The 12458-nt window shown below is 35.8% G+C and overlaps 1 protein-coding gene across 1 annotated transcript in view; it reads left to right on the plus strand.

Moving 5' to 3' along the window:
- The window catches only part of GRID2 (glutamate ionotropic receptor delta type subunit 2), a 1455891-nt gene that overhangs the window by 139773 nt on the left and 1303660 nt on the right, over nt 1–12458 (plus strand). The gene's annotated exons all lie outside the window — the stretch shown is intronic.

The raw sequence follows: 12458 nt of genomic DNA on the forward strand, positions 1-12458 counted from the left end.
GGAGTTGCACTGGGCACAGAGACTAGGAAGGGACTGATGTGTAAAAGAATGCCTGGACGTCAGGCACCTCAGACCATTTGCCTATTTTACAACAAGAATTATTTAGATCTTGCAGGACGGAAAAATTCAAAGTGCCATTTTCTGGCTATTTGGAATTACTGTGGAGTTTGTATTGGGGTCAAGTGGCATTGCAGAAGAAAATAAGGCATTTAGGTTTTAGGTCAGGTGTGAGTTGAATTGGTTTTAAGTTTTTGAGAACACAGGCCAAGGGAGTAGAAGGAGGAATGGAGGGTGGAAGGTTGCCCATAGTGAAGGAAGCAAGCAAGCCTAGAGAAAAGAGAGAGTAGAGAAATGAAGGGAAGGGGTTTGGGGGTTCTTACCTTCCAGAAAAGTGGGAAAAGAGGTTGGGGCACAGAGATAAGAGGTCAGGGCATGGAAATAAGCGATTGGGGCACAGAGATACGAGGTTGGGGTACTTGCCCCTCCTCTAGAAAAGCGGGACTTTCTGCTAAGAGTGAAAGATAAGGGGTTGAGGGGTACTTGCTCCTCCCCCAGAAAAGCGGGACTTGCCGCTAAGGGTGAAGGAGAAGACGTTGGGGTACTTGCCCTGTGCCCGGAAAAGCAGAGAAGGGGTAGAGACAAGGAGAGAAGGGGTTGGGGTACTTGCCCCTTCCCCAGAAAAGCAGGACTTGCTGCTAAGGGTGAAGGACCAAGACAGGCATCCCTGCGTGGTCTGACACCTTTGAAACGTGGGTTGAATAATCAGAGAGGCATCCCTGCAATGATTAAACACCAAGGGAAGCCTGCCTTCCCAGTCAGTGACCGGCACCGGAGTTTTGGGTCCACAGATAAAATGTATCTCCTTTGTCTCTCCCAGAAAATGAAAGGAATTGAAATTAAGAGAAGGGAGAGATTGAAGAGTGGAAAGGAGAAAGTGGTTGAGGGACAGTGAGAGAGGTTGGAGAAGAGAGTAAGAAGAGGCTGCTTAACTGATTTAAAATTGGTGAGATGTTCCTTGGGCTGGTTGGTCTGAGGACCTGAGGTCATACGTGGATATTTCTCACAGAGCAAAGAACAGGAGGACAGGGGATTGATCTCCCAAGGGAGGTCCCCCGATCTGAGTCATGGCACCAAATTTCATGCACGTCCATGTGAAGAGACCACCAAACAGGCTTTATGTGAGCAACATGGCTGTTTATTTCACCTGGGTGCAGGCTGGCTGAGTCCGAAAAGAGAGTCAGCAAAGGAAGATAAGAGTGGGGCTGTTTTATAGGATTTGGGTAGGTAAAGGAAAATTACAGTCAAAGGGGGTTTGTTCTTTGGCGGGCAGGAGTGGGGGTCGCAAGGTGCTCAGTGGGGGTGCTTTTTGCACGAGAATGAGCTGGGAAAAGGGCTTTCACAAGGTAATGTCATCATTTAAGGCAAGGACTGGCCATTTACACTTCTTTTGTGGTGGAATATCATCAGTTAAGGTGGGGCAGGGCATATTCACTTCTTTTGTGATTCTTCAGTTACTTCAGGCCATCTGGGCATATAGGTGCAAGTCACAGGGAATGAGATGGCTTGGCTTGGGCTCAGAGGCCTGACATTGCTTACCATGGATATAATGTAAAAAGGGGGTGTTTGCCTTCTCTTTTTAAATATCCTTACAGAAGTCTCTGCTGCAACATAATAAATGACAAATGCCAGAATATATCCTAAAAATTTAGCACATGTGGACAGTGGGTTTACTTAGATGTTTATTTTTGCCCTTACGTATTTTTGGAGGATTGATACATTTTTGGTATCACTTTTGGTATTTAAACAAATAGGTAAATATTTTCTCAAAAAGTGAAGACTTTTCAGACAAATCTATGAGAAATTATTGGCTTAACAAATCACAGGTTTTGTCACGTATGCCATATTTGTTTGTTTGTGAAAGGGTTTTGGGTATTAGGCAACTGTAGCAGACATCATGTATCTGGACTTTAGCGAGTCATGATCACTCATCATCTAGTAAAAATATTTAATATTTATATAAGGCTTATTATGTGCCAGATACTCTTCAAATTATTTCACATCTCTTAACTCATTTGATCTTGTTAACAGTTCTACAAAGTAGATGATTTGATTTTTGCCATTGTATTGGTGAGTAAAATTAGTCTAGCAAGTAGCAGATGGGTTGAGTCCCAGACTCTCTTGCCCTAGAATTAGTTTTATAATCACAATGTCATGCTGCTGAACAATTGAGATGCATCATTCCTGACAATCTTTGCCTTCACCCTTCAAGTACCATATCAGCATATAAAAGTGAAGGATGATGCCTTCCAGTGAAGGTTCAAGGCTCTTGCCTGAAGTTTATATTATTTGTTTGAAATATTTTTCAGCCATGGAGATATTGAAGGAGATCTTGTTAAACTTTCATGTTGTATAAAGCTGAAAGAGTGTTTTAAAAAGTGATATGTAAAATGACAGTTTTGGTATTCAAAAGGAGCAATGGTGGAAATCCAACAATAAATATGGCAGGGATAAATGTAATGTGCTACCCTTGAATCCAATAAACCATGAAACAAGTAGAGCATAGGAGAGAGCTGATTTAGGAACAAGCCATGGGAAGAGGTCTAAGGGATTATGATATAGGCTAGCTCCATCGTGGTGTGGTTCCCCAAATAACAAATTCTATCTTAGGTAGGCTGCATTACTATGTTGTAATTTATTTATTGAATAATCTTACCTTGGTTAGTGCGTAATTCTAAACTTTTTCCAATTAACATTTTTAGCTCTGCTATTGTTAATCATTCCCCATGCTTTAATGTCACTGTGAACACATTTTTAATTTTTTCTAATGTTTTGTTACTAAAATCAATATAAAACTCTTATCTCATATTTTTTGTTTGTTTGTTTTGAGACAGAGTCTCCCTCTGTTGCCCAGGCTGGAGTACAGTGGCACTGATATCGGCTCACTGCAACTTCTGCTTCCCAGGTTCAAGTGGTTCTCATGCTTCAAGCTCTGGAGTAGCTGGGACTACAGGGTTGCGCCACCACGCCCTGTCTAATTTTTGTATTTTTAGTAGAGACGGGGTTTCACTATGTTGGCCAGGATGATCTCGAACTCCTGACCTCAAGTGATCAGGCCACCTCAACTTCCCAAAGTGCTGGGATTACAAGCGTGAGCCTCCACACCTGGCTTTATCCCATATTTGATTTAAATTGTATGTTCTTACCTCTCCTTGGTACCCAAACTGAGACCCTAACAAATTGGAGTGGCAAAGAACTACCACGAGGTCTGACTCTGAGGTAAATGTCTCTTCTTTCTCTTTGATATATAGTTGCTCCAGTATGTTAGGTCAGAGAAGAGAGAGCAGAAAGTGTTAAGTGTATCTTTATTCAGCATTTACTAATACTATCATTTATTTGCTTTCTCTGCTTTGCAGACTTCTGTGTGGCTCTCCTATGAGGCTCATTCATGAATTCTTTAGAGGACCTATTGTAAAGTTCTCTGATATGGGAGATTCAATCTGATTCCAAGCTAGCTAGCCTCCATTAGAGTGAACCCCAAGCTGTACACACTGTTGGAACTTGTTTTTGAGGTCTCCTCAGTTACTATCCAGTGGCTGTAGCTCCACTACATTTTGTATATTTACTTGACTCATGGAGAACTTATGTAGAGTTACTGCTAAGTCTACAGCCTGTTCCATTGCAACACCTTGCATAGATTGGTGGACCACTTGGGTGAAATGCAGAGAATATCATGCAGAGAATATCTGCTCTGCATGGATGATTAACAGCAGAAGTTCTCAAGTTTTACCTGATAACCTTTGAAGTAACACCAATTCCTTGATTTGCTCCTGCACCATCCCTTTTTGGATTCTATCCAACAGATCTGCTATAAAGCCTGATGATTTTGTTTGTTTAAAGCACTTCAGCTAGTCAGCAAGGGTTCAGAAACACTAAATTAGATTACCTTACTCAGAATCCTATGATTCTATGTATTTTTATCCTCTTTAAAAGTACTTTTATAACTGTGATATTACTTTAATATTTTAAAACAACCATAAATAAGATTGCAGCTAGTAATGCATTGGGTTTGCAAGAATAACTTTAGATAAAATACATTCCAGTTTGTATTTATGTGACAATACATTACCTCAAGACCTCAAAAATAGATTTGCTTTGTGTATGTGGTTTCCTTCTATAAGTGAAAAAAACTAGTCCAATGAAATAAAGGGTTAAGACCCCTTAGAGGAAAAGGAAGATAAAATTATCTTCAGAAATGGCTATGGTAACACCTCCCAAGGCAAACTATTGGCAGACCTTCTAAGGGCAGACTGTGTGCATCTATGTAAGTGAAAAACAGCTGAAGGGTGTCAAGTGCTCTGAGTCACACTAGAGTCCCTTTATATTTATTTCCCAAACCAAGTAGTAGTTGCCTTTTCCACCAGCCCACACAGTTCTATTATTTTCCTATCTTTGCTTTATGAATAGCTGGCTCTTACAGTACTTAACTTCTTATCTTAGTCCACTTGGGCTGCTAGAACAAAATATCATAAACTCGATAGCTTATAAACAACAGAAATGTATTTTTCACAGTTTTAGATGCTGAGAAGTCCAAAATCACAGTGCTTGCAGATCCCAAATCTGGTGAGGGCTTATCCTTTGGTTCACAGACAGTACCTTCTAGCTGTGTCTTCTCATGGTGGAAGAACCAAGCTAACATTCTGAGTTCTCTTTTATAAAAGGACTAATTCCAGTGATGAGGGCTCTGCCCTTGTGACCTAATAACCTTCCAAAGGCCCCACCTCCTAACACCATCACCTTATGGGTTAGAATTTCAAAACAGAAATTTGGGGTGGAGGAGGATCAAAAATTCAAATATTCTGAACCCTTGCTGACTAGCTGAAGTGCTTTAAACAAATAAACAAAAACAAACATATCACTTATGTTGAAAAATAGTCAAATAATAAGGCATTTCTAACATAAGACCTCATGGTCAAGTAAACTTACATGAAATGACCAGTGCAATGACATGCTTGGATAAGGCTTTTCTGTAGAGTAGTAGTATTGATTTTTATTTTATGTATGTATGTATGTATGTATGTATGTATGTATTTTGAGACAGTCTCACTCTGTCACCCAGGCTGCCTAGGCTGGAGTGCAGTGGTACCATCTCGGCTCACTGCAACCTCTACATCTCGGGTTCAAGTGATTTTCCTGTCTCAGTCTCCTGAATAGCCAGGACTATAGGTACATGCCGCCATGCCCAGCTAACTTTTAGTAGAGATGGGATTTCACTATCTTGGCCAGGCTGGTCTTGAACTCCTAACCTCAAGTGATCCTCCTACTTCGGCCTCCCAAAGTGCTGGAATTACAGGCATGAGCCACCATACTGAGCCCGAGTAGTATTGATTTTTAAAGTATATTTTTTCATCACATCCCTACCAAATTATATACAAATTAAGTAACTAGCCCAGTTAGGAAAATAGTACACAAGTACTAAATCCATATTAAGATCAACATCTAAAAAAATAAAAATTTACGTAAATGGAAGAGACATTTTTTACTGCATTTATTTGATTTTAATAATTTAATTTTATGGAATTTATGAAAATTTTATTTTTAGGAATTCATGAAAAATTCCAAAAATTTCAATTATTAAAATCAAATAAATGAGGTAAAAATTATGTAAGATATATTTGGGTAAAAAGCATAAACACATTTAAATATTTTATTAAAACATTTTAATTAACAGGAACATGTTTTAAAGGAACTAATACATAAAAATCAATTTCAATCTCATTATTCCTCACAATCACTTCCAGTATTCTGGAGCCTCAGGTTTTCATCCTTGATATTTATTTATAAAGATTATTGTAGTCATATTGCTCATGTAATAGATAATCCCTCTCCACAACTAACATTTTATTATGATATTTTCTACGTTATTACCTATTTCTCATAAATATAACTAGAAATTATCGTGCAGTATTTTATTTGGTAACATGATTTAGTTAGCTATTTCTCCCATAATTATACATTATATATGGCTTACTCTTGGTTTTTGCTCCTACATATAGGACTGCTTTAGATCTCCATGTCACTAAGGTTTTACCATATTTGGATTATTTCCTTAGGATAATTTTTCAGAAGTGGGATTATTAAAGAGACTCAACATTTTTAAGTTTTTGTTTTGTAATGCAAAGTTGATTTCCATAACTTACAGTGCTGACAGCAAGATAGGGAAACATCCAGTACACAGCCTTACTTTTTCCTTGAATTTGGAGCTCATCTTTTATAGTTTGTATAAAATATGATAGTTGAAAATAATATTTCACGGTCAGATCCATGTGAAATACAAATTATTGTATTAGTGGAGATTAGTGGAGTTGAAAATTTTTTTCCATGTGTGGAAAATACATTTGCCTTTCTCCTCTAAAATATTTCTTTTTGGAAAATAGGAACTTCAGTATTTTGTGATCATTTGTATATACTCTTCACATAATAATAACTGTCATAACTGCAAAAATATTCATATTTATTCTTAATTTTACTAATTTCTTATACTCAAGTTTTTACTTGTAATATAATCAAATATCTCTATCTTTTCTTACTGATATATATATATATATATATATAACACTTAAGCCAAATTCATTTATATTTCAGAACAGTCAGGAACCTCTAGAAGCTTCATTAACTCTTTCCTACCATTATATTTAATTTTTAAGTCATGGCTTTAGAGCACCAGAGGTTAGTGTGAGTAATTTAGTCAGTGAGAAAAGTTGGCTCCTTCTGGAAAAGCACCTTTATCAAAGCAATTCCATCAAAGCTGGCTTTGAATTTCAGAGAAAGCAATTAGATTAAAAGAAAATTAGGATCTTGGCTCACAGTAAGAGCATGTAAAACATAATTCATCTTGATTCAGAGTTTTAATATTCTATCATGGGTATCAAATATGTCAGATATGAAAAGTAATTTCAGCTTTGTTTTCAACTTTGCTAAGTTTGGTCACTGTTCCTTAGAAGCAAAAGTTTAGCTCTGATCATGTTGGAAAATAAAGTAGTTTTAGTCATTAAAAACAAAAATTTTATCAATAATAGTGTGATATTATAATAATGTCATATTTTCATCTTCTGGTGTGCCTGTCTTGTGCCTGATGTATAATAGGTGCAGAATTTATAATAGTAGAATGAATAGATGAATTTCCTGAAGTAGAATGCAGTGAGGCATTAAGCATGTCCTCATAATGCCTTTAGGATTGCCAAAAGTCTTGCTTAGGAGTTGAAAAAGAAGTAGAAATCAAATGATAAGACCTCGAAGGAACAGAGAAATCCAACTCAATGAACAGTAAAAATCAATGAAGGCAAAAATGGTCCATTTTTATCTCACTCATCTTCAGGGATAGACCAGTGTAAGTTCATTGATTTACAGTGCTCATTGAGTTGTATTCTCCTGTTCTTTGTTGTGCTCCATTCTCTGTTTTTTTCAGCTTCACTTTGTGTTTTATTTTAAATTGTATTTGTTATGAGGTGGGCTTTGATGGCATAGTTTTAGCACAATGAGACTATTTTTTCTCACTTGATTTTTCTACTCATATGATATCATCACTTTTCAATATTCTTAATGGTACTTTTCTGAAAAACCTCCTTTAAATCTCTCTCTTTCTTTATGTTGATCTGTGTCAATCAAGTTTTTATGTGTAAAAATGTGTTAATAAATTTAAATTTAAAAATAAATTTTAATTTAATTTAATTTTTAAATATTAATTTATTTTAATTAATTTAAATAAATTTAATTTTTAAATGAGTTTAAATAAATATTCAAATAAAATAAAAATAAAAATAAAATAATATTTAAATAAATTTAAATTAAAATAAATTTAATTTAAATTTATTACTGTGACCATACAAAACAAATAGTTGTTTCTATTCAGTTCACTCATAAAGAAATGTTATTTAACAAATATATTCAGCACCTCTCAATGCAATGCACTTTTGCAGTTGTCAAGCACCATAATTCACTTAGGTTCTGCCCCAGGCCTTTAATTATAAGTTCTTATTTATGGGAATTAGAGAGTAGAACTTGAACTGAAGAGACTAGCCTGACCATGGAGCTGACAAAGAAAGAATGCACATTGGTTCTGAGTACAGTGCCCACAGATAATTGGAGAATACGTGTTTGAATCAGACTGATGAATTCTGGGTGGAACATGAAAGCTGGTACTTCTAAATATTAGTGATATTAATTAAATCATCATAATTTGTCTAGAATCACGCTCAATTTAGAAAGGATTCATCTAAGGGAATGAATACAGGGAATAGCTGAAGCCAATATTTTGAAAGATAAAACAGAGTAAGAAAAATTATTTGACCACTAGGCATTTACATTTTTTTATAGTATATAAATCACTTACAACATGCAGATACACGCATACAATAGAATTTCAATGAGGTACAATCACTTCCCACATTTTAATGAATGTGCTCAGGGTAGAAGTAATAAATTATTTTAATATATAGAATTTGATAAACTCATAATACAAGTAGAAGCAAAACCTTTGAGTGCTACAAAGAAAGGAAACCCATTTCACCAATGATATGCATGAGTGCTTCATTGTGGAGTTCATCTTTGGTTTCAGGCTTAAATTATGACACATTGACAATTTGGAACATTCAGACTAAGAAAACATTGAGCAATAATTCAGGAAAATTAGGCAGAAGGGTATGTACACAAAATAATCCTGTGTTGTCCAAATATCAAAAGAGCCTAAGTATTCATCTCAAATTGAGCCTAGAAAATTAGACTTGGGGAGGGTCACAAGATAAGATGTTTGTAATATAGCCAGATAAGCACTAAAACAAATCCAGGATTAGGCTGTCTTGTGATTTGGCTTTCTCCACTGTAAACCATGTTTTTCTATGAATGTGAGACTCTGCTAGCATTGTTGAATCACTACATAGTCATCCATTCATTCATCATTTAATTTATTATCCATTCAGGATTGTAAAAAGCCAAGGATGTATAAGTGTAAAAGACAGGTAAAGCAGTGTCATGGCATACATAATTGTGGAAAGCTACCATTATATACTTGGCTATTGAACACAGATGCCCTAACAGTGAAAGTTTTAATAAAAATAATATTATGCTACATAAATGTTCTTTATAGTATATATGGCAATGTTCTCTATTATTAGTGTCAACATTGCCTTTCTGTCATGCTTTGGTTAGCAAATTTAGCAAGGGTAAATCTCTTTAGATTTTTTTTTTTTTTTTTTTAGACAGTGTCTCACTCAGTCACACAGGCTGGAGTGCAGTGGCACGATCTTGGCTCACTGTAACCTCTGCCTCCTAAGTTCAAGCAATTCTCCTGCCTCAGCCTCCTGAGTAGCTGGGATTACAGGCATGCCACTGCACCCTGCTGATTTTTGTATTCTTAGTAGAGATGGGGTTTCACCATGTTGGCCATGATTGGCCAGGCTGGTCTTGAACTCCTGACCTCAGGTGATCCACCCACTTTGGCCTCTCAAATTGCTGGGAATACAGGGGTGAGCCAAGGTGCCCGGCCCTCTTTAGGTTTTTAATGTAAGTTTTTTATGAAGTTTTCTGTGCTATTTTAAGCATGAAAGTGAGACTAATACATATAATAACAATTTGTGAGAACTTGTATTTGGAAGTACTTAATAATAGTTTGTGAATTGTTACCTGCCCATTCATGAGTAGATAGCAAATATATATGATACATGTATATATATATATATATATTTACCATATATATATGTATATATGTATGTTTCTATATATGATACATAGAGATAGACTGACAGGTGTGTGTGTGTGTGTGTGCATACACTTATGCATTTGTCAGTCTATCTCTATGTATCCATGTAACTTATGTATGATTTTCTACTTATGAATATGTGGCATTTGTGTGGGTGTGTGTGGGGGGGGGTATACATGCATTAAATCATGTCCTCTAAAGAGCAAATACCATGTCAGAATTTATCATGCAAGAGATTTATTGGGAAAATGCCTGTGAGAGAAGAAGGAGAGGGAAATAAAGGAGGCAGGAAGAACCATCAAACATTGAAGTAGTTCTGATCCCTGGGAAAGGAGGGAAGAGAAGGAAGGAGAGTTGGACTGACAGAATCTTGGATGAAGCATAGTTTTTAAAATATTTTGGCCAGGCCAACAGGGAGTCATTGTGCCAAAGTTGCCTGTCAGAGGAGTATTACATCTTTTAGAAATGGACCTGTCTTGCTAATGCTATCTTGCTCAGTCATTAGCAGAGAATGGGTTCATAGAGAGTATGGCCTCACATATGTATATTCACATATGTATATGTATTCATATACATATATGCATACATAAGTATCAAAAACCAATGTATATTTATTGCACCAAATGAATTTTACTGTACATGTTGAAACATATTTGTTACTATTATGCATATAAAGTTATTTGTAAAGACATGGATTTATTTCTTTCATTTATGTTTTAAAATTTCCATGTACTATATTAGAGGACATAAAAAGATGAGTAATATTACCTAGGAGTGCACATTGTTGAAGAGAGTTACCTAGTGTTTGTGAAAGGCTTTTATCATCCAGAAATTAAATTTTACGGCTTACCTTTTAATTTTCCTCTCAAATATTGATTGATTTTTTTTACAAGTAGAAAACATTTAAGCTATGTTTGAGATTTTTCAAATATAATGTATAACTTAATAAAGCTAAATTATACTGTCCTTAAAAAATTAAGACCACTGACTGTTTCTTTCTTACTGAAATCAAAATAGTGATTATGGCTCAAAGACAATATTACAAAACTGAATATGATTGCAAATATGTGTGCACTAAACCACAGCATGCACACTTTGGCCACAGCCAAAACATAATTAGATTTCTCCAAAAATGCCTCTTAGTGTTTAAATAAATAGTACTATGTCATAATAGTACATGACATATAATTTACTTTTTTAGAGAAATATAAATAATAAATAATGACACATTGTTTTCTCTGTTATTACTTACAAAATTTGAGTGTCTAAGTCATAAATGTGTTTTTCTTTCCCACATTAAAACAATGACAAAATAATTAGATTTGTATGTTTTTTCTACTTATTGGTCACCTGGCTTCAAATTCTATTAATTATTCATTACCTGATCAGCAAAGAATACAGAGAAAAGTACTTAACTATATGAAAATGAGCATTATGCATAAGGATAAATTTGGCTAGTATCTTACAAGTTTCCTTATATAAATTTTTCCAACTTTAAAAATCTTGTGATTCTCCATATAAATACAGTTTTATTGATCAAATGAAGCATAAATATAACTAAAATTATTACATTTATTAGCCTCTGAAAAATGTTAGGTGAATGCTATGTATATACAAACACAGTGGTTGCTATATGGCATGGAACATTCACATCAAATCTGCATCCCTGGTGGCTCACGCCTGTAATCCCAGCACTTTGGGAGGCCGAGATCGGCGGATCACGAGGTCAGGAGATCCAGACCATCCTGGCTAACACGGTGAAACCCCGCCTCTACCAAAAATACAAAAAATTAGCCGGGCGTGTTGGCAGGCGCCTGTAGTCCCAGCTAATCTGGAGGCTGAGGCAGGAGAATGGCGTGAACCCAGGAGGCAGAGCTTGCAGTGAGCCGAGATCGCACCACTGCACTCCAGCCTGGGGGACAGAGCGAGACTCCGTCTCAAAAGAAAAAAAGAAAAATCTGCACCCCTGCAATTTCTCTGGATTACTTTCCGATTATTCACATATTATGTTGTCCCAAAAACTCAGATAAAACCAAACTAGAGTATTTAAAAAAAATTATTTCTAAGAGGTTGATTTTTAACTGTTTTCCTACTTGGTTAAGATTCTACTGTACGTCTAGCTGTTAATGTTTTACAACTTCATGATTATGGAATGAAAATTAGTACTACTTTTATATAGCACCACTGTAAATTTCTATTCATTAAAACTACTTTAAAATAGAAAAATTCTAATAGAGCCCATATCTTTGAAAGGCACTAGAATTTATGTGAAATAAAAAGGATACTTCTAATTTTATTTATTTTTCATTTGGAGTAATGTTTTAATGCATTTATTGAGCAAGTATTTTTTGAGGTTTGTGGCCAAAATACTACTCAGTTACTAAGTGCCGGGTGAACAACAGAGACATTTCCGTGTTCTTGTGAAACTTATATTCCAGGATTCTTATATTCAGAGAAAATCTTATTTTCTAATACTCTGTATACCTCAAACGACCCACCAGAGTATCAATTATATGAATTACAACTGGGAAGAATGTGAGAAGGAGAAGTACACCATCAGGAGAGGATATAACGTGGAGCTAGTGTTGGGCCTGGGGAGAGGTCCTTGAGGAAGTGGTACTGGAGCAGATGTCAGAAGAATGAGGTGTGAGCGAGAGGGAAACTGCACAGGAAGAGCGTTCCGGTGAGAAGGAATAGAAACATG

This window comes from Gorilla gorilla, chromosome 3 (assembly GCF_029281585.2).
Source record: "Gorilla gorilla gorilla isolate KB3781 chromosome 3, NHGRI_mGorGor1-v2.1_pri, whole genome shotgun sequence".
Taxonomy (NCBI): Eukaryota; Metazoa; Chordata; class Mammalia; order Primates; family Hominidae; genus Gorilla; species Gorilla gorilla.